The sequence below is a fragment of the Lissotriton vulgaris genome, chromosome 11, assembly GCF_964263255.1.
Source record: "Lissotriton vulgaris chromosome 11, aLisVul1.2, whole genome shotgun sequence".
NCBI lineage: Eukaryota > Metazoa > Chordata > Amphibia > Caudata > Salamandridae > Lissotriton > Lissotriton vulgaris.
In genome coordinates, this window is record NC_141699.1 from 397,678,126 (window position 1) to 397,701,825 (window position 23,700).

Consider the following 23,700-nt stretch of genomic DNA (forward strand, 5'->3'; position numbering starts at 1 on the left):
ACACGGGTACAAGAATGCCCTTCTGGATGTTTGAAAGTGATGGATTAGCTATACGACCCAGATGTTCTTGTTTTTTTCCTGTGCTGCTGAGGTGGTGCAACCTAGTGGCACTTAGACAGTTTCACATAAAGATGTCTTCCACAAAGGCCTTTCCACTCAGTTAGGCTGTTGCTCTCTCTTTCCTCTTGGCTCAGGTCACTTCTCCTTAGTGCAGTCCAATCCCTCTGTAGGATAATTACGTCTCTCCTTTCTCCACAGGTCCAACAGTGAGGTGGTACATCCCAGATTTAGGCTTAGTCTGGAGGAAGAGTGGGAGACACAATGGTTCCACTCCTCGATTTGGTGATAAATTACATTTCTCAGCAAGGTAGTGTCTAAGGAGGTTATTACTCATGCTCTGGCGCTAAGGCTGCACAGTCAGTGAGGCTGCAGCCTTTGAATGTTTGGCTGATCCTCCACTCATGAGGAGATTATTGTTTCATCTTTTCCATTCTTGAAGCCCAAACGTACTGTATCTCTGTTCTGCTGGCCCTCCCAAGAAAGGCTTAGGCTCAAGGGGATGTGCAATGGTCCAGTGGAGAGCCATTTACAGCAGGATGTTGGTTGAACATGCGAAACCTTAGTGGACTGGCATAGTGGCCTGCCTCACCATGGGGAAAAAACAGGGCTGTCAATAAACACTCTGCAAGATCAGGGCAACACGGCTTCATAGAGCTATGCAAAGGAAGTTCGCCACAACACGTTCGTGAACGTTTGTTTTTAAGAAAATACCTTTTTAACTAACGCTGCTTCTTGTTTTAAAAATTCATTTGTATTGCACTGTACCTGATCACACTAGGCACTTTGTTCCAGGCTCGTGGGCTCCGACCCCGGTCCACCACAGCTGACGCTGCTCGAGTGGAGAGCGGACACACGCGGCCTGACACTCCCCCTGGCACGTCTGACGCTTCAGCTAGGCGGCAGGCGGAACAGTACGTAATAGGCACGAACCGAACGCGCAGCGGACTTATGTGAGTGCTGCTAGCGCATACGTTTGTTTTTAAGAAAATACCTTTTAAACTAACGCTGCTTCTTGTTTTAAAAATTCACTTGCATTGCACTGTACCTGATCGCACTAGGCACTTTGTTCCAGGCTCATGGGCTCCGACCCCGGTCCAACACAGCTGACGCTGCTTGAGTGGAGGGCGGACACACATGGCCTGAAACTCCCCCTGGTATGTCTGACGCTTCGGCTAGGTGGCAGGTGGAGCACTACTTAATCGGCATGAAATGAACGCGCAGCGGGCGCGCAGAAGGTGAGTCAAAGGTAAGCTTGTCTGCGCCCGTCCGCGTCCGTCCCGCCAGACCGGGCCCAGGGCCAGGAACCTCTCCCCCTATCCCCATGGCCCCCTTACACTACCCCAGGGAAACACATCTTCAACTCAGACAGGTTCCAAAGCCTCAATGTGCTCATTCAATCTCCTTGAGGAACCACATAATCACTGCTCCCATTGCTTTTACAAGTTATCCCCATTAGATACTCAACATCCTACAGGGCATCAAATCAGCATGGACCTGCTCAACTGCAGGTCCCTGCCCAAACATGCTCTGGAGATCTCCATGCTCCTACAAGACTGCCTCCCTGAGGTTCTGTTTCTGACGGAAACCTGGCTCTCCCCAGATGCCAACCCAAACGTTGTCCAGGCTCTCGTTCCGGGATACCGGATCCAACGACTCAACTCGACAGAACCGGTGGCAAGGGGGAGGAATAGCAATTGCATTTACAAATCACCTTGCCTGTCGTATTCTGGACAGCCCCATTTCAGTCTGTGAAAACATTAATTTCACTATTCAATTTTCTCACCTGAAGTCACAATCTGGGATCCTCATATACCGCCCCCCGGGAGCACTAGCGCAATTCTACAGTACACTACTTGAAACCTCCCTCTCCCTGGCCAGCACCTTACCCAACTTTACCATCCTAGGAGACTTGAATCTCCACTTTACATTGCAGCCTACCAGCTTCACCTTATGAACCTTCAACCCACACACACGAAAGGCACCTCTTAGATCCTATCTTTTTGAATATCTCTGAACTAAAAGTGTTGGAGCCTGTACTCGTGCTCTGGTCAGATCATCTTTTAGTCCTGCAAGGCTGACATCATTCCCCCCCCCTGCCACCTCCCCCCCTCAGACCAGCTCCCAGCACCCTCGAACAGCCCTGGTCGAAACTAGCTTTTGAAGAGTGGATGCATCAACTGGAACTCTCCTCGCCTCCACACGACCCTGATCCTTCAGTAGCAGATATGAAGTTCTCCTCATGGATTGAGAACTCACTGGACATAGTTCTCCCCAGAAAAGTCGCTCCAAAAAAAGGCGGAAAGACCAAATCCCCTTGGTTCACCTATGAACTACGCCTCCTAAAAAAACAATGTAAAAAATAAGAAAGAGTATGGAGAAAAGATTATGCTACCAATACAAAAACAGAATACAGACAATCTATCTCAGTCTACAAAAAGGCCCTCTAAACGACCGAGGCTGCCTTTTTCAAAGAAAAAATTCGATCTTCTACTAGCTCTTCCAGGGAAACATTCCGCATTGTAAAAAAAACTCTTGAAAATTCCTGACCCTCCCCCTCCTCTTTACCCCTCCGGTCGATGCTGCAATGAATTGGCAGAATTCTTCGCCAACAAAATTCAAAATATTCTTAAACTCCACCCTCCCAACAATACCGATCACCCACCAGAACCCCAACCATTTGCACCCCAGCACAAGGACCTTAGCTTAGAATCTTTCTCCCCCATCACAGAGGAAACACTTCTCCCCATTCTAAAATCAATAAAAAGTGGTTCCCCGCTCGATTCAGCTCCGCTTAACATCCTAAAATTAGCCTCACCCACTATCATCCCCCCTAAAAATTCATTTAATCAACACCTCCTTATCAAATGGCACATGGCCCCTTGTACTGGAAAAGAGCCGTAGTAAAAGCACTCTTAAAAAAGCCCCACCTGGATCCAACCGAGTTGGGCAACTACCGCCCCATCTGCTTACTGCCAGGAATCAGCAAGGTGGCAGAAAAATTTGTCAACCGCCAGCTCTCCAACTTCCTTGAGCCGGGTGGACTCCTTCACTCCTCCCAGACGGGCTTCCGCCCCGGTCAGGGAACTGAAACCGCTCTGGTAGCAGTTGTGGAAGAGGCGAGAAAGATCCTTGACTCAGGAGGATCTGTAGCAGTGATCCTCCTGGATCTGAGCGCAGCCTTTGACACGGTGAACCACCACACTTTGGTTCACCGGCTCAACGGAGTGGGAGTCACCGGGTGGGCCTTGTCCTAGCTGAAATCCTTCCTACATAACAGAACCTTCCAAGTCCTCGAGGGCAACATTAAATCCCAACCGACTCTTCTGCACTGAGGAGTTCCCAGGGCTCTCATCCCTGAGCCCTGAACTTTTCAACGTGTACATGTCCCCCCTCGAGAAAATAGTTGCCCCTCATGGTATTAAACTGCTCACCTACGCATATGATACCCAGCTTATTGTATCACTGAATCAGCTGGATCGTTCCCCCGAAGATCTATGTTCCCGCGCCTCAAAGACATTACCTGCTGGATGAACAACTCCCACCACAAACTGAACAGTGAAAAAACAGAGATCCTGGTATTGGGCAACCAATCTAATTTTTCACACGATACTATGTGGCCATCTTGCATGGGACAAGCACCTATCCGAAAAGAAGATATAAAAAGCCTGGGAATATGGCTTAACCAGGACCTCACGTTTAATACCCAAGCAAGGCGGGCGTCTGCTTTGGTCTCCTCCGAACAACCTGTGAAATCCTTCCCCTCCTACCTCCCGACTCCAGGAAACTTCTTAACCAGGGGATTATCCTCTCCAGACTGGATTATGGTAATACCTTGTACCAGGGTGCTCCTAAAACAGTCATCGCTAAACTCCAGGTTGTTCAGAACTCAGCATCCAGGCTCCTCACAGGCACCAAAAAATCGGTGCTCAACAAAGCCCGCCCTAAGATCTCTCCACTGGCTCCCAATACAGGAGAGAGTCCACTTTAAAACCCTGTGCACTACTCACAAGATCCTACATGGCAAGGGCAGTGCAGCTGGCACTACTTGCGCAGCAAGTAGTGCCAGCTGCACCGTTTAGGCCTTTTTACAGATTTGTTTTTACTGCTGCCCCACAGATGCGCGGCAAGTAGTGCCATTTAGGCAACTTTATCCGTGGGGACAGTTCTGATTGAGTTAGGACTCCCGCTGCATTGGCAGCAACATTGACACTATGGATTCAGGGCCAGTTGGTCAGGGAGACTGCGAGGTTTGTAGGGCACCAGGCCCTTGTACGTATATGTAGTACTAGGAATTGTTTTTCATGTAATATGTTTTCCGCACCCTGTTCTGAGTACCTCTACAGGTGGTCTTAAGATGACGAGGTTGTTGTGCATATTTATATTTTGCTAGTCATATTTTGCTCCACCCTATGCTCTTTGCCCCTAATGTTAGTGATTCTCAGGAGCTTAGGATCCAATAGTTGCCTGTTGAGATCATGGGCGTGCAATGCGGTCGGTGCCGAATGTGGTTCTGTTAACAGGCTGGTGTTAAGTACAGTGTTCACCAGTGGTCACTGGGTGTTCGTTTATATTCTGTTCTACTTTGACTATATTTGCTCTGTGTTGGTTCTGACAGTGGTCCAGTTGGCCCTGTCATATGTAAACAATTCTCTTGTAAATAATATCTAGTGCCAGATGACATCATGGATTCCTAGATGAAGGGCCCTACAAATACCCACCTTACTTCCCGGACGGCACATTAGTTCTGATTTCTTGACCCAACGTCTGGATTATGTGCCCCCTTTTTGCCCTTTTACTTCTCCTAACCACCGCTTTCTCAGTAACACCCTTCTCATATCCCCCCCACCCTCCTCGCCTCACTTTCCCAACATGACCACCGCTCGAGTTAAGGCTGGAAGTAATTGCTACAAAATCAATTATCCTCCCAACCAGACTAAAGCTGCAATAAAACGTTTGAAGCATAATACTATTGAACATTTCCCGGATTTCTTTTTTGTTGATCAATTTTACAATGGTCGCTTTGGGAGGCTCAAAAACTATTTAATTTTCTTCACTCACGACACCCCCTCTTGGTCCACCAGCTTATACAATTCCCTTAACGTCACTTCCTCCTCCTCTATCCCTCATGGGAAACAACTACAAATTTCCCCCTCTGCGTGTTTCAAGGGCTACCTCACTATCTCACTCTATAACAACGGTACTGTCATGATACAAGGCAAAGACACCGGTCTCTCGCTCTTTGACCACCTCTTCCCCTCCCTACTCCCCTCCTCTGTGACCGGGTTTTCCCCTGACTCTCTGTAGGAGAGTAGGGTCTGCAATCCTATGATCACCCAGATTTTTGCTTTTGTTTCACTGGTTTACGACTTTCTCTGGCTGTGGGCCTGCCAATCAGACCCACAGCCTGGCTGTTCTCTTTCTAAATTACGATATGTACCCTAGGTGCATTTACCAATTGGTACTGGGCCACCTTATCAGACCCTGTAACTCAGGGCATAGGTGTACCCAGGGCCGCCAGGGGCTGCAGCATGTATTATGCCACCCCTGGCTGGCCTCCTAAATTTGACACAACTGGCTGCATGACAGCTGGGGCGAAGTCGTGTAATCACCCTTTGCTTTAGATATAGTAGCTCTATATCTAACCATACAATGGACACCCGAGTCCCTATCAGTCACTCCTATGGCAGGCCTTGACAATCCTGAAGGCAGAGTGCATGGGCTCGCGTGAACTGTGTTCTGGCCCGAGCCGAGCCGGTTGCAGCTTGCGGAGAAAAGACCCAATGGCTGTTCCATGATAACGCGTGCCACATCGGTAACTTCGGTGTCGCGTTATCAAGACATGTCGAGTAAGGTGTCATACGAATCGGGATGCTGCCCTCTCACCAACTCTGGCGACGAGGTTAGCATTCCGCCTTTCTAGAGGGACACGACATGTACGTAACTGTGAACCCCGGTTAAAGTTAACGAAAGCCTCAGCTCCACAAAATGGATGCTGCCACCACAGACACGAGTCTGACCTCCTGCTGCTGGGAGTCCTTCCAGCGAGGAGCGCTTGGACAAAGGGTTTCCTGTCGAGGGCGGTGTTCGCACCGTCCCAGACAGGGTTTGTGTATTCTGGGTAGGTAGGGCTTTTGCGAGAAGGTGACTGCGGAGTGGCACCCCGGTGCTCACTACGCATCTGCCGGTTAGAACCAGTTCCAGGGGCGACAGCCCTGGCCTGGGGAAAGTCCGGCAGGGGAGAGGGGTGTAGCTACCCCCCTTCCTGGTCCCACCCTTAGGGCAGGACCTAGTCATGTACCCACCCCTTTCTTTAGGATAAAGGCCGGAGCGGGGACCCTTCCAAATTAGATCATCTTTGAATCAAGAATACTTTCTACGAAAAGACTTCAAGACTCTTCTCAAGATTTCTCCCTTGTGGCTAAGGAGTAGTCACCCTGCATCAGCGGGCACCATCTAAGAACTCTGCGGTTTGCTGTAAGTCCTTCCTCAAGGAATCCGACGGCCCAGCTCGACGAGAACCGGCTTCCCTGGCACCTCTGACCTCTACCCCCGTCATCAGCTCAGCTGTGATCTGTGGGTGCGACGAGACCTCGAGGGACCGGCCATCATCAGAACCTGCACGCTCTTAAAAACCAGCACGACCATCGAGGTAACTCTCTGGTGAGTGCTCTGGGGTCCGAGAAGCCCCGACCCTGAGCCGCTCCAGCTCCGAAGTGCAGTCCCCCAGCATCTCCACGATCTGCGTGGGGCCCTTCTGCTCGCTGCTCAGCACGTTGTCTGGTCACTAGCCGCTGGCTTGTGTCCTTCTGTGACGACATCCGAGAATCATCACTGCCGGTCTGGTTGCTCCAGACTGGCCCTTGCTTCCATCATTTCGAGAAGCACCCCGGACCCTCCTGGTCCACTCCGGACGCCGACAGCGTCATCCGTCGTGGGACAGCTCGCACCTCCACCGTGGTCGCCGACAACGCCTCCTGGTCCGTGAGACTGCAGAGCCTAGCGTCGCCCACTCACCTGGTCGAGGTGACGGCCAACTGGTGCCTTCCTGGTACCCTCTGACTACTGGCTAGTAGTACGAACTTGGTCCCCTCTGCTTTCAGGTTTCATCAATCTCCGATCCAGGCTTGGATCTCTACGAACTATTCATCACTGGTCGCCGGCCAGCAACTCCTTTTCTTCCGGCTCCTGGCTCGTCAGCGAAGTCCCCGACGCCTGTAAGACTTGTGCAGCCGCAGCCCTCGTGGCTAGGTAACTCGGCATTTCAGTGCCTGCATAGCCTCCTTACTCTAGGGTCCCGAGTCCCTCGCTTCCGACTTGCCTTAACCTTTCCGTGTCCTCGGACACTTGTTTTAATTGTGCACTTAAAGTATTTGCATAAGAGATTTGGTTGGTGCTAAGTACCCTGTCCTCATAAAGAGTACAGGGCTGTTGTGATTCTTAATAAATATACTGTTTATTTTCATAACACTTGTGTGGTGTCCTTTCACTGGGTGTTCAAGGGGTACATGTGTGGTAAACAGCTGGCTTAACGCGCCCTCTCGAGTCTTTAGCCTTAGACTGCTCGTATCCACGCTACTAGGATAGCTGGTCTATAGGTTGACTTACAACCAAACACCATAAGGGTCGTTGGAACGATACATAGCGGTCGCTAGAATAGCGAACGTTGCATATCGGGCCAACTTCTCACATTGGTGGCAGCGGTGGGATTTGAGCTTGCTGTTGTTTTACCACACGTATCCTAAGAATATCTTGTTGAAAGATCGCGCAAGTACTGTTAGTACATATAACTAAAGCTTAGAATACTCTGAGTTCTACTGAACCAGCTGTTGTAGCTCCTCAAGGCTTAGCACACCTTGGCTACAACTCTTAGCAAGGGATCAGTAGGAAAACACATAGTGTAGGTAGGTGCATCACTTACACCACACTAGAAACAGTATGTCGGGCCAAGGAGGAAACTCTGAGTCTCCCCTTGTGTCAGTTGACCCTCCACAGGTCATCCCTTCAGGATATACTGTGCTGAGCTTCAAGGAGTTAAGACGACTGTGTCACTCCCGGAAGATTCAGCAGGGGTCTAACCCCACAACGTCCTTTCTGATTGGTCTCTTGGAGACTTATGATGCCAGGAGAGCTGAGAAACTTCGTAGCTCTTCTAATCCAGAAGGAGACATGCCTCCCCTCGAGGGAACCCGAGATGATCCTGACCTCATCCACCTCGTAACTGAGAACGAAGAGGGAGAGGAGGACGAGGATGAGGATCTCTCTGGGGACGAGGCAGATAAGGGACAGGTAGAAGTCGTCAGACTAACACGGTCCAACTTAAGCAGACACTGACAAGGTGGCACATCACCGCGCTGCGGTTTGTGAGCGCTTAATATTTTAATTGCTATTTGTTCACGCATTTAGCGCGTTTTTGCTTCGTTCTTTTTGTTTTAGCATTTTTATCTGTGCACTGCTTGGGCTCTCCCCCCCCCTCTTACCTGCATTTAATTTGGAATATCCACCACCGTTTTCGGTGGGCCCGGGTTCTGTGGGTGGTCCGGGGGCTGATAGCTGATCGGCGACCAGCGCCATCTTGGTTTGGGACCAGGCGTTTTTCGGCGGGCGCCATCTTGGAGCGTCCACGCGCTCCTCCCTCCATTTCCGGCGCCTACTTAAGGCACTTTCAGGCATTTGCCGGCCTGACAAGGTGGCACATCACCGCGCTGCGGTTTGTGAGCGCTTAATATTTTAATTGCTATTTGTTGACGCATTTAGCGCGTTTTTGCTTCGTTCTTTTTGTTTTAGCATTTTTATCTGTGCACTGCTTGGGCTCTCCCCCCCCCTCTTACCTGCATTTAATTTGGAATATCCACCACCGTTTTCGGTGGGCCCGGGTTCTGTGGGTGGTCCGGGGGCTGATAGCTGATCGGCGACCAGCGCCATCTTGGTTTGGGACCAGGCGTTTTTCGGCGGGCGCCATCTTGGAGCGTCCACGCGCTCCTCCCTCCATTTCCGGCGCCTACTTAAAGTCGCTCTCTCCCGCGCAGCGGGAACGCGCAGCTGGGACGCCGTCGCATGCCCGTCCGCGACAGGACGCGCTGGACGGGGCTGGACTCTGGCCCCCCTCCTGGTCGGTATATTCTACATCATGCGGTGCTATACCAGAGATAGTCTGGTTGCCATTGAGAGGTCGCGGCCACCCTGCTCTACACCTAGGGTGGATCCCTTAAGCGGCCCCTTATCGTGTGGCTGCGGATGCTTTACGCTGGCTGCCCCCGTAAGCAGGAGCTGCGGGGAAGTCCTGCACACGCCTCTAAGCCCGGTGCCAGGTATTAGCATTTGGAATCTTAATGCTAGGTCGCTTGTCAAGCACCATCTCGACATTAATGATCTGCTAGGCAGGGAGTTGCCTGACCTATTTTGTGTAACAGAGACCTGGCTGCAGGATGCTGACACGGCCATTGTCAATCTGGCCTTCCCGCCGGAATACTCGGTATTCACCTTGAATAGGACCTCAAGAGGCGGGGGTATTGCTCTTGCCGTCAAGTCCTGTTACCCTACCACATTGCATGGGCAAAAGATCTCGGGGTGCGAAAGCGCTCTGTTTAAGGTCGCTATTTCATCCAACTTCACCCTGTCGGGACTGGTAATTTATCGGCCCCCGGGGAGTGAAGTGGCCTTCAGAGCAGCGTTACCCGAGGCTATTAGCAATCTGGCTTCGGGGTGCGCCAATTTTACCATCATTGGAGATCTAAATCTGCACTTTAATAACTCCAGTAGTCCCTCAGTCTCCAGTTTCCTGGCTGACCTTGAGGCGTTACAGCTTAATCAGTTGGTGACGCAGCCCACACACTCAGGGGGTCACACCCTTGATCCGTTTTTTACCAATCTGACGGAAGTCTGTGTCACCAGCTACACACCTTTGGCATGGACTGATCATTATTTGATACAGTTCCACTGCCCTATCGTGGCTAGTCCATCTAAGCCAATGGTGTGTTCTGTTCCAAGAAGACGCTGGAACAAACTTAAGCTAGATGAGTTCTTTCATCTCTTATCAGCTGACCCGCTTGACGTCTCAGGTCCACCGGATCAGATGTACGACAGGTTCAGCGACTGGGTCTCCAGGGCCTTGGACACCCTTATCCCCTTGGTGACCTGTAAAACTGGTCCTGGCAAGGCCAGCCCCTGGTACGACGACTCTCTGCGAGCTCTGAAGGTGTCTTGCAGACGCGCAGAGCGGGCATGGCGCAAAGCCTACTCCAGCTCTAAGAAAGTCTTATATCAGGCTACAGTGAAGGTGTACCATCGGGCGGTGTGTAGAACCCGTGCCGCTTTTTATGCGACACAATTCAGGAATAGTTCGAATCCAGCAAAGGCTATCTTTAAGGTATTGAAAGACCTCACTGCCAAAAAAGTTATAACATCACATCAGAGCTCTCTGGAGCACTGTGAAAAGTTGGCAGAGTTTTTCCTGGAAAAGGTGAATGCTATCTATCGAGCCTTTCCGGTGGTCGTTCCCTCAGCGATTACATCATCTAAGCCACCACCATCTGAGGGACTATGTTCTCTACCTTTGTTAAACTCTGATAGCCTAGGCACTTTGGCTCGCAAAGTGAAGTCCGGGTCCCCTGAGGATCCACTTTGCCCTGAAGTGTTCAAGGACCTGGCGGCACATGACATCTCTCCGCTTTGTTCCTTGGTCAATGCGTCACTGACATCTGGCGTAGTTCCACTTAAGTGGAAGCGAGCCATGGTTCGTCCGATCCTGAAGAAACCTAGCCTGGATGGGAGCAAGCCGGAGAGCTATCGGCCTATTTCACTCTTGCCGTGGCCGGCTAAGGTGATGGAGGCACACGTAAATGCCGCTCTCTCGGAACATCTCCGTCGAGCTGATATACTCGACGCTACGCAGAATGGGTTTAGGGCAGGTCACAGCACGGAGACGGCTCTGCTTTATATGGTGGAGCACCTTCGCTCCGTGCTTGACGCGGGTCAAACGGCAGCGCTGGTGCTATTAGATCTAAGCGCTGCCTTTGACACCGTCTCGCACCCTATCCTTCTGCAGCGTTTAGAGGAGGCCGGTGTCACCGGCACTGCGCTCGACTGGTTCCGGTCGTTCTTAACCAACCGGGCCTTTAGCGTGACCGTCCCACCTTATCAGTCAAAATTCCATCCGTTGAACCTGGGCGTCCCCCAAGGCTCCTCGCTGAGTCCTACGCTGTTCAATCTGTACGTAAGGCCGCTAGCTGAGGTTGTCAAACAATGGGGTATGACCATGGTGTCATATGCCGATGACACCCAGCTAGCGGTCACGATCAGCGGGGATGCGGAGGTCGACGCTCCTAGGTTTCAACAAGGACTGAGGGCGGTCGCTAGCTGGATGACGCTTAATTGTCTCCAGCTAAACGCTAGTAAGACCGAGGTGATGGTATTTGGTAGGCAACCGGAACTGTGGGGAGAGAGATGGTGGCCGGAGGAGTTGGGCTCTGCTCCCATCCCAGTCGCCGAGCTTAAAAACCTCGGGGTCTGGTTGGACCCTTCCCTTACGTTTGCATGCCACACTAAACGCACGGCTGCTTGCTGCTTCGGCATCTTGCGTGGGCTCCGTCCTGTGCTAAAGTTCTTCGATGCCCCCACTCGGCAACTCATGATCCAAGCTACCGTCATCTCCAGGCTGGATTATGCTAGTTCTGTGCTGGCCGGTTTGAACGTAGCTGAGATCGGGCGCCTGCAACGGATCCAGAACGCAGCAGCAAGAGCGGTGGTAGGCCTTCCAAGATTCTGTCCTACCTCCAGCACCATTCGAGCGCTGCACTGGCTCCCGGTGGCGCAGCGGATTCAGTTTAAGGTCCTCTGCGTCGCCCATAAGATCTTGAAGGGGTCCCCGGCAATGATCCTTACGACCCTCATGGCCAACTATATCCCGGCACGACCCTTAAGATCGGCAGATCTCGAATTGGCCGTGGTACCGCGCTTTAAGCGAAGCAGGGCCGGTGGGCGCTCATTTCGAGTGCGGGCCGCTGCTCTGTGGAACTCCTTACCCCCGACAATTCGCGCTATAAGCGATTTGCTCTCTTTTCGTCGCGCCTTGAAAACATTTTTATTCCCTTAGTTGGTTTGCTTGTGCTGTTTTATTTAGTTGTGTTGTGTAGCTGCCTTGTCGGGCGCCAAGACGCTCCTTAGCTGGAGCATTTGTGCGCCTAATAAAAACCACATAACATAACATAACATAACGATAGTGGTACTGGGGGAACCCCGGCGCTACTGTCGGTTCCGCTTAACCTGGGGAATGGACGAGCCCGATCTCTGTCAAGAGACTCTGGCAGATCCCTTCATACCAACGGCTCTCACAACTCTTCTCAAAGAGGGATGACGTCCCCTCAGAGGAGAGTGTACGAAGCGAAGGAAAGGGCAGCTAATCTAAGGATCGAAAGGGAAGAACTTGCCCTGGCCAAGGAAAAGCTTGCTTTCGCTAGAGAGCAACAGTTAAGTGGGGCAATCCCCACTGGTGGCAGCAATGTACCTAGTAATAGGGAAAAGAGTTTCGATACGAAACACCTTGGGAAGATAGTGCCCCCCTTTAAACAAGGGGACGACATCCACAAATGGATTACTGCTTTGGAGAGGGCCTGCACTGTGCAAGGCGTTCCCCAGAGTCAGTGGGCAGCTATCTTGTGGCTCTCCTTTGAAGGAAAAGGAAGAGACAAGCTTCTCACCACAAGGGTAGAGGACGCTAATAATTACCAAGTCTTGAAGAATACACTCGTTGAAGGGTTCGGCCTAACCACTGAGCAGTACAGGGTGCTGTTCAGGGATACCCAGAAAACGCAGGCTCAAGACTGGTCTGATTTTGTCGATTGTGCCACTAAGGCTTTTGAGGGCTGGTTGCTGGGCAGTAAGGTTACTGATTACGCAGGATTGTATAATTTGATGATGAGAGAACAAATTTTAAACAATTGTCAGAACCAGTTGTTGCATCAGCATCTTGTCGACTCGGATCTGACCTCTCCCCAAGAATTGGGAAAGAAGGCAGACAGATGGGTTCGTACGAGAGTTAAACAGAACCAGGGCCAGAATCAAGGTGGTCAGAAGAAAGCAGACCAAAAGGGTAAAGATTCTAAGGGGGAACAAAATGACCAGAAGTCTTCGACAGGTCCCCAACAACCCAAAGAGGGTGGGGGTCAGGCTCCCCAAAAGAAGAAAGAAGGCCAATCCAAAAGATGGTGCCAGTACTGTAAAAGTAAATCTCACTGGTTTAGTGAGTGCACCAAGAAAGGAGGAGGGCAGACTCCTGCCACTGCAGCCCCTAAAGCACCTGTGCCCCCTAGTACAGTCAGCAGTGGTAGTGCGCCTCCCAAGGGTTTAGTAGGGTTAACCCTGGGTTCTGAGGGGCGTGACAACTTAGTTGGCACACTCACTCAGGCTGTCCTTGTCAGTACAGGGGACGCGGACGTGTCCCCTGACATCAGCCCCAATACGCTGGGCAAATACCGACAGACGCCTTTCATAAATGGAAAGATGGCTCAGGCCTATAGGGACACTTGTGCCAGCGTCACCATGGTGACGCCTAACTTTGTGGACCCTGGACAGATCATGCCAGGTACAGAATTCCTGGTGACCAATGCAAGCAATGTCACTACCAATCACAGTATGGCAATTGTAGCTTTCTCCTGGGGAGGGGTAACTGGCCAAAAGAAGGTTGTAGTTAGTCCAGACCTCCCAGTGGATTGTTTGTTGGGCAATGATTTGGAGTCGTCACAATGGTCAGAAGTGGAGCACCGGACTCACATGGAAATGTTAGGTTTGCCAGCACATGTGTTCGCTGTGACTAGGTCACAGGTCAGGAAATGCCCCACTGAACAGGTGCTGGATCCTGGAACAACGGACCAGACACCTCCCAAGAAAAAGAGCAGTAGGGTTAAGGCTGCGCCTTCCCCCTTGCCCCAGGTCGAGGATCAAGTCTCAGAGGAGGCTGACCTACAGGAATTGAGGGAAACTGAGCCTAGGGAGTTCGAACTTGATCAAGTTGAATTCTTGGGCTCAGGGGGACCCTCAAGGGAAGACCTGGGGAAGGACCAGTTAGACTGCCCTTCTCTTGAACCCCTCAGACAGCAGGCTGCTGCTGAGGCTGCTGGGAACGCCACAGGTACCCACAAGGTATACTGGGAAGATGGACTCCTGTACACTGAGTCAAGAGACCCCAAGCCTGGCATGACCAGGAGGCTGGTCGTCCCCTTGTCTCAGCGTGGTTTCCTACTTACCTTGGCCCACGAGATTCCCTTAGCAGGTCACTTAGGCCAGACGAAAACGTGGGACAGGCTTGTCTCGCACTTTCACTGGCCTCACATGAATGAGGATACCAAGGAGTTTTGCCGCTCCTGTGTCACTTGCCAAGCCAGTGGTAAGTCAGGTGGCACGACAAAGGCCCCCCTTATACCAATGCCTGTGGTGGGGGTGCCCTTTGAACGGGTAGGGATCGACATCGTCGGTCCCATGGAACCACCAACAGCATCAGGGCACAAGTTTATACTGGTGGTAGTGGATCATGCCACCAGGTACCCTGAAGCTATTCCCCTTAGGACCACTACAGCACCTGTTGTGGCAAGAGCCCTGGTTGGAGTATTCTCCAGAGTGGGCTTCCCTAAGGAGGTCGTCTCCGACAGAGGTGCAAACTTTATGTCGAGCTACTTAACTGCTATGTGGAAGGAATGTGGTGTCAACTACAAGTTCACTACACCCTATCATCCACAATGCAATGGGCTTGTTGAGAGATTCAACAGGACCCTAAAAGGGATGATTCATGGACTACCTGAAAAGCTTCGGCGTAGATGGGACGTCCTGATCCCCTGCCTCTTGTTCGCCTACAGAGAAGTCCCACAGAAGGGGGTTGGCTACAGCCCTTTTGAACTTTTGTACGGGCATCCTGTAAGAGGACCCCTGTGTTTGGTGAAGGAAGGATGGGAGAGACCTCTCAAAAAGCCGGCAACCAACATAGTGGACTATGTGCTCGGCCTCCGCTCGCGGATGGCTGAATACATGGAGAAGGCATCCGAAAACCTTAAGGCCAGCCAAGAACTCCAAAAAGCTTGGCATGACCAAAAGGCTGTCTTGACTGTTTACCAGCCCGGACAGAAGGTGTGGGTGTTGGAGCCAGTGGCCCCAGCAGCACTCAAGGACAAATGGTCCGGGCCCCACACCATCCTGGAGAAGAAGGGAGAGGTCACCTACCTGGTCGACCTGGGAACTCCCCGGAGCCCCCACAGGGTGCTTCATGTCAACAGGCTAAAAGCATATGTCGACAGGAAGGACATGAGTTTGCTCATGGCCCTAGATGAGGGACAGGAAGAGGAGAGTGACCCTCTCCCCGACCTGCTCACTCAGAATCCTGACGATGGCTCGGTAGATGGTGTTGTCTTTTGTGGCAGCCTCTCCGAACATCAACAGAGCGACTGTAAACAGGTTCTTCAGTCGTTCCGACATCTGTTTTCTCTGACACCCAGTCAGACCGATTGGTGCACCCATGAGGTCGACACTGGTGACAGCTTGCCCGTAAAGAGTAAAATCTACAGGCAGCCTGATCACGTTAGAGACTGCATCAAAAGTGAAGTGCAGAAAATGTTGGAGCTGGGAGTCATTGAACCCTCGGATAGCCCTTGGGCTAGTCCCGTAGTTCTAGTGCCGAAACCTCACACCCAGGGTGGTAAGAGAGAGATGAGGTTCTGCGTAGACTACAGGGGTCTCAATGCAGTCACTAAGACTGACGCCCACCCAATACCAAGGGCAGACGAGCTTATTGATAGGCTGGCTTCGGCCAACTACTTAAGTACGTTTGACCTGACAGCTGGGTATTGGCAAATCAGGTTAGCTGAGGACGCCAAGCCTAAAACAGCATTTTCAACCCCTGGTGGGCATTATCAGTTCGTGGTGATGCCCTTTGGTCTGAAAAATGCACCTGCCACCTTCCAACGGTTGGTGAATCACGTCCTTACTGGGCTGGATGACTTCTGTGCGGCGTATCTTGACGATATTGCTGTCTTTAGCTCCACCTGGGAGGATCACCTGGTCCACCTGCGGAAGACATTGGAGGCGCTGCAAGCAGCAGGCCTCACTATCAAGGCCACCAAGTGCCAGATAGGGCAGACACAGGTTGTATACCTGGGCCACCTTGTAGGTGGAGGTCAGGTTCAGCCACTGGAGAGCAAGATTCAGTCAATCAGGGACTGGGCTCCTCCAACCACCCAGACTCAGGTTCGAGCTTTCTTGGGCCTGACTGGTTACTATAGGAAGTTTGTCAGGAACTATGGTTCCATCGTGACACCATTAAATGAACTGACAAGTAAGAAAAGGCCAAAAAAGGTTCAGTGGACAGCGAGCTGTCAAAAAGCATTCGATGACCTAAAGCAGGCCATGTGCACGGCGCCTATCCTCAAGAGTCCGGACTACTCCAAACCATTCATTGTCCAAACAGATGCTTCTGAGTTGGGTGTGGGAGCTGTTCTTTCTCAACTGAATTTTGATGGTCAAGACCAGCCCATTGCTTTTATAAGCAGAAGGCTGACCCCTAGAGAGAAGAATTGGTCAGCTATCGAGAGGGAGGCCTTTGCTGTGGTTTGGGCCCTGAAGAAGCTGAGGCCATACTTGTTTGGCACTCACTTCAAGATTCAGACCGACCATAAGCCCCTCTTGTGGCTAAATCAGATGAAGGGTGAAAACCCCAAACTGCTTAGGTGGTCCATTTCCCTACAGGGGATGGACTTCACAGTGGAACATAGACCTGGTACTGATCATGGCAATGCCGATGGGCTCTCCAGATATTTCCACTTAGAACAAGAAGACTCACCTGGTCAAGGTTAGCTAGTTGTTCCGACGTTTGGGGGGGGGTCATGTAGGAGAGTAGGGTCTGCAATCCTATGATCACCCAGATTTTTGCTTTTGTTTCACTGGTTTACGACTTTCTCTGGCTGTGGGCCTGCCAATCAGACCCACAGCCTGGCTGTTCTCTTTCTAAATTACGATATGTACCCTAGGTGCATTTACCAATTGGTACTGGGCCACCTTATCAGACCCTGTAACTCAGGGCATAGGTGTACCCAGGGCCGCCAGGGGCTGCAGCATGTATTATGCCACCCCTGGCTGGCCTCCTAAATTTGACACAACTGGCTGCATGACAGCTGGGGCGAAGTCGTGTAATCACCCTTTGCTTTAGATATAGTAGCTCTATATCTAACCATACAATGGACACCCGAGTCCCTATCAGTCACTCCTATGGCAGGCCTTGACAATCCTGAAGGCAGAGTGCATGGGCTCGCGTGAACTGTGTTCTGGCCCGAGCCGAGCCGGTTGCAGCTTGCGGAGAAAAGACCCAATGGCTGTTCCATGATAACGCGTGCCACATCGGTAACTTCGGTGTCGCGTTATCAAGACATGTCGAGTAAGGTGTCATACGAATCGGGATGCTGCCCTCTCACCAACTCTGGCGACGAGGTTAGCATTCCGCCCTTCTAGAGGGACACGACATGTACGTAACTGTGAACCCCGGTTAAAGTTAACGAAAGCCTCAGCTCCACAAAATGGATGCTGCCACCACAGACACGAGTCTGACCTCCTGCTGCTGGGAGTCCTTCCAGCGAGGAGCGCTTGGACAAAGGGTTTCCTGTCGAGGGCGGTGTTCGCACCGTCCCAGACAGGGTTTGTGTATTCTGGGTAGGTAGGGCTTTTGCGAGAAGGTGACTGCGGAGTGGCACCCCGGTGCTCACTACGCATCTGCCGGTTAGAACCAGTTCCAGGGGCGACAGCCCTGGCCTGGGGAAAGTCCGGCAGGGGAGAGGGGTGTAGCTACCCCCCTTCCTGGTCCCACCCTTAGGGCAGGACCTAGTCATGTACCCACCCCTTTCTTTAGGATAAAGGCCGGAGCGGGGACCCTTCCAAATTAGATCATCTTTGAATCAAGAATACTTTCTACGAAAAGACTTCAAGACTCTTCTCAAGATTTCTCCCTTGTGGCTAAGGAGTAGTCACCCTGCATCAGCGGGCACCATCTAAGAACTCTGCGGTTTGCTGTAAGTCCTTCCTCAAGGAATCCGACGGCCCAGCTCGACGAGAACCGGCTTCCCTGGCACCTCTGACCTCTACCCCCGTCATCAGCTCAGCTGTGATCTGTGGGTGCGACGAGACCTCGAGGGACCGGCCATCATCAGAACCTGCACGCTCTTAAAAACCAGCACGACCATCGAGGTAACTCTCTGGTGAGTGCTCTGGGGTCCGAGAAGCCCCGACCCTGAGCCGCTCCAGCTCCGAAGTGCAGTCCCCCAGCATCTCCACGATCTGCGTGGGGCCCTTCTGCTCGCTGCTCAGCACGTTGTCTGGTCACTAGCCGCTGGCTTGTGTCCTTCTGTGACGACATCCGAGAATCATCACTGCCGGTCTGGTTGCTCCAGACTGGCCCTTGCTTCCATCATTTCGAGAAGCACCCCGGACCCTCCTGGTCCACTCCGGACGCCGACAGCGTCATCCGTCGTGGGACAGCTCGCACCTCCACCGTGGTCGCCGACAACGCCTCCTGGTCCGTGAGACTGCAGAGCCTAGCGTCGCCCACTCACCTGGTCGAGGTGACGGCCAACTGGTGCCTTCCTGGTACCCTCTGACTACTGGCTAGTAGTACGAACTTGGTCCCCTCTGCTTTCAGGTTTCATCAATCTCCGATCCAGGCTTGGATCTCTACGAACTATTCATCACTGGTCGCCGGCCAGCAACTCCTTTTCTTCCGGCTCCTGGCTCGTCAGCGAAGACCCCGACGCCTGTAAGACTTGTGCAGCCGCAGCCCTCGTGGCTAGGTAACTCGGCATTTCAGTGCCTGCATAGCCTCCTTACTCTAGGGTCCCGAGTCCCTCGCTTCCGACTTGCCTTAACCTTTCCGTGTCCTCGGACACTTGTTTTAATTGTGCACTTAAAGTATTTGCATAAGAGATTTGGTTGGTGCTAAGTACCCTGTCCTCATAAAGAGTACAGGGCTGTTGTGATTCTTAATAAATATACTGTTTATTTTCATAACACTTGTGTGGTGTCCTTTCACTGGATGTTCAAGGGGTACATGTGTGGTAAACAGCTGGCTTAACGCGCCCTCTCGAGTCTTTAGCCTTAGACTGCTCGTATCCACGCTACTAGGATAGCTGGTCTATAGGTTGACTTACAACCAAACACCATAAGGGTCGTTGGAACGATACATAGCGGTCGCTAGAATAGCGAACGTTGCATATCGGGCCAACTTCTCACACTCTCCCTCTAGCTCCACCCATTACTCCCTTTCTCCTCCCCGACCCCCCTACACTCCATTTTGCTGCACTCTCAAGAAGCACAGGTCGGCCCTCTTCCCTCCCCTTCCCCTATGACCTCCTATTCTAATCCTCCCCCCCACATTATGCCTCCCCCCGCATCACTTCAGCCTTACCTCTAGCTAATACGCTCCTCGTCCATTCTGCACCATCCCGGTATTCCAATCCCTTCTCCTCTCCCATATTCCTTCCTGTCACTCCCCTTTTTAGTCCACCTCTCCTCCAACCTTCTCCTCCAACCTTCTCCCCCAGTTAACTTTCCCTACGCTCCCCTTATTCCTCCCTCCCCCCTCTTTTCTACCCCCTCCTCCCCTCGTTATTTACCCCGATTTCTCCACAAACCCACTGCATCTCTCTCCTACCTCCCACTCCTCCAGCAATGCTGTACCACGCCCTTTTCCCCCTTGGTAACCCTCTCCATTTCCCTCCCTCAGGCCCAGCAGAACCACTTCCTTTCCTCAACGTCCCTTTCTCTCAACCCCCCTCACTCTAGCCCCGCCTGGTAGTGGCCCTTCATTTATGGAGGAACTCACTGACTTCATCAGCGACCAATATTCGCTAAGTGACAATCAGACCTTCGTGGGTGACTTCAACCTCCACTGGGGCGTACCGCATGACTCTTCGGCGAACTTGCTGGCCACCTTCCTCTCTGCAAACGGTCTTATCCAACACTGCACAGAATCAACACACGCTAAGGGCTCAATCCTGGACCTTGTTATTTCTAAAGCAGGCATGCTCTCTATCACTACCCCCATTCATGTAGACTGGTCCGACCACCTCCTCATCCCTTTCGCTCTTCACCTATCACACTCTATAACCCTTGGTCAACCCAAGAGTGCTACCTCCTGGTTCCGTGATGCGAAAAATATTGATGTCGGACCCTTCTGTGAATCAGCTTTGTTATGACTTCCAAGGCTAGACCCGAACCTAGATGTTGACGAACTCACCTCCCAATGCCTCACAGTCCTTGCAGCCGAAATCAATAATGTCGCTCCACTCAAAAGCAAAAAGATAAGGCCCACTCCCTCAGCTCCTTGGTTCAACAAATTCCTCCATGAAGAAAGGAAGCAGCTAAGACTCCTGGAGAAACATTGGAGGCAAGTGCCCTCCACAGATAATTTGGCCACGCTCAGCAAGATCCAAGTACCACAAACACATCTTCCTTGGGAAAGCTATGCACTTCAAAACCCTCCTTGACTCAGCCAAAAATAGACCCAAAAAACTATTCGATCTCATCAAGATTCCTAACTGCTCTCCCCCAACCTGCAAGTTGGAGGATTCTACAAAGCAAGCAGCGGATTTCGCTATATTCTTCGATGAAAAAGTGAAATCACTTGTGGACCAGGTCACTCATCCTACCCCTCCAGAGGAGCGCAAATCCTCAGCCATGTGGCAGAACTTTGACCCCATCTCTGAAGATGACCTCCTCAAGTGCATCCGAGGAACAAAGCCCTCCAACCATTCTCTGGACCCCATCCCCAGTGCCATTTCCATTGACTTCTACACCCATTCCCTTTCCTACTGGACCACTCTGGTCAACCTCTGCCTCTGTCAAGGTTCCCTTCCTGTCTCCTTCAAAACTGGGCAGGTCACCCCTCTGCTTAAAAAACCCACTGCGGATGCGAAAGACCTCAACAACTTCCGCCCCATCACTAATCTACCCTTTCTTGCGAAGATCACAGAAAGATGTGTAGCGAAACAACTCTCTCGTCATATCAAGGACAATGATCTTCTTGACAATTGTCAGTCTGGCTTCATCCAAAACTGCAGCACTGAAACAGCCCTACTGCAATGGGTTGATGACGCGCTGAGGATACTCGATTCGGGGGGGGCTGTCTTCTAATTCTCCTTGACCTTTCTGCAGCCTTTGACACTGTCAATCACAACACCCTCCTCAACACTCTTCAACAGAGAATGGGCTTGGAGGGCACTGTGCTTAAATGGGTTTCCTCCTTTCTCTCAGATAGATCCCAAATGATCAAAATAGAGAACAGTCTTTCATCTCCTGTGGCGGTAGGTCAAGGTGTTCCTCAAGGCTCTATACTTGCACCCACTTTGTTCAATCTCTATTTAGAACCACTGGGAAATCTCCTAAGTAAATCCGGGATCCACTATCATCTCTATGCAGATGACACTCAAATCTACCTCAAGGTCGCCTCAACTCACGATCTCTCCTTCCTAAGCTCCACTCTCAACTCCATTCAAAACTGGATGTCAACTCATCAACTAATTCTGATTCCCTCCAAAACTGAATTCCTCCTCCTCTCCTCCTCACTCTCTCCTCCCCCAGTTCAATCATGGATGGATCAGATGAATCTACTTAACAATAAACCCATCATTGTCGACAGCGCAAAATCCCTTGGTGTCATACTCGACAAAAAAACGAAATCTAATCTCCCACATCAATTCCATTGCTAAGTCTGCTCGATACCAATTGCGCCTTCTTTGGGGAATTCGTCACTTTTTCCCGGACCAGGACCTTGAAACCCTGGTGCAATCGCTGGTCCTCTCCAGACTGGACTACTGCAATTCTCTTCTTACTGGCCTCCCCAAATCCCACTTGTCCCCCCTTAGATCTGTTCTCCATTCAGCAGCTCGTTTCATTTATGGGGCCAAAAGAAGCGACCACATCACACCGATGTAATCCACCCTCCGCTGGCTTCCCATCAAGGCTAGAGCTATCTACAAGACTGCCTGTATCACCCACAAAGCCTTACACTCTTCCTCTCCACGCTACCTGGCGAACAAGCCGAAACTCTCTGGAGGCTCTAGACCTTCGCGTAGTGCGGAAAATCTACTGCTTGAACCTCCCACTTTCAAGAAGGAAAGATCGATGGCCCAATCCTTTTCAGGCAACGCGGTGAGAATATGGAACTCACTTCCGCCTCAGCTCCGGACCACCACCTCCTCCCAGGTCTTCAAAACGGACCTCAAAGTTCTCCTCCTCCAAAGACACCTCCTAAAGTAATTCACACCCTCTCTACTATCTGAAGGAAGACCTCCCATCACTGAAATCTCTATTCTCCATGACTATGGAAGTGCCTTACCAGTGTGTTCGTGTGGTTGGAGTGTATCGCATTTATTGCAGTATTATCCTTGTTTCTGTGTTTGGTTCTCTTTTGTAACATGCACACGCCACTTTTCTCTTGTAACACACTGTTTGCTACCTCTCACATTATGTTTGCTTTTGATACTTGCACAAGTGCCACCATTGCCTACGTAACATTTGTTCTTGTGCCTCTGTGTCTAGCATATTTTGCAGTATACTACCTCTATATGTACTTTGTTTTCTTTTGTAACCTGCACACTTGTCACTCTTTCCTCCTGTATTGCACTGTTTGCTACCTCATGTATTTTGTTTGCTCACAATTGTCACTTTTACCTCATGTAACTTATCGTCGGCTTTTGTAATTTGATCATTTGTAATTTTTCTGTTCCTATTGTGAAGCGCTCTGACGCCTTCGGGTAAAGTCCGCGCTATACAAAAACGCATTTAAAAAAATAAATAAAAAAATCCTAAAAGACATGATCAAACCATACAAAGCCTATAGAAAGCTACGGCCTGACCTCCTCTATTTAGCCTTCACACCCAGAATCAAAACAAGCATTTACAATGTAATGGTTTCGCCTTTTGAAAAGTTTGAGCTATTGGCATTGTAAATGACAAAATTTGTATTTATGTGTTGGTTTTGAAAACAGATAAATAAATGGCATTGTCATTTACAATGCCAATAGTTTAATCTCTGGCAAATGCCACACAAAAACACCCAGACACACACACCCAGACCCACACACAGACCCACACACACCAACAGAGCCGCACACACACACACACAGAGCCACACACACACACCCAGACCACACACACACAGACCCACACACACACAGACCCACACCCAGAGCCACACACACCCACCCAGAGCCACACACACCCACCCAGAGCCACACACACCCGCGGTCCCAAAACCCGGACATCACAAGTCTGCAACACCAGTGGGGGCCCATGCTCAGGACTGGGCTGACTCAGACGGCCACGCATGATCGCAGTAAATAAAGAAATAAATAATAAGGGACCTGCGTGGGGAGCACTGACGGTCACGTGGGCCTGACCAACTAGGCACTGCCCCCTAGCAATGTCCAGATAACACTCCCCCAGCTTTATGCTGCCCTCACATGCCACTGTCTGCTCTGACCTGCCAACCTCTCCCTACTGCCACGTGCCTCCTGCTCAAAACAACTGGTAAAGTCAGCGTTAAAAAGCTCGATTTTAGGCATAAAATCTGAAATAATGTGGAATATGACCCAGTAGTACCAGACCCACATGTTGATC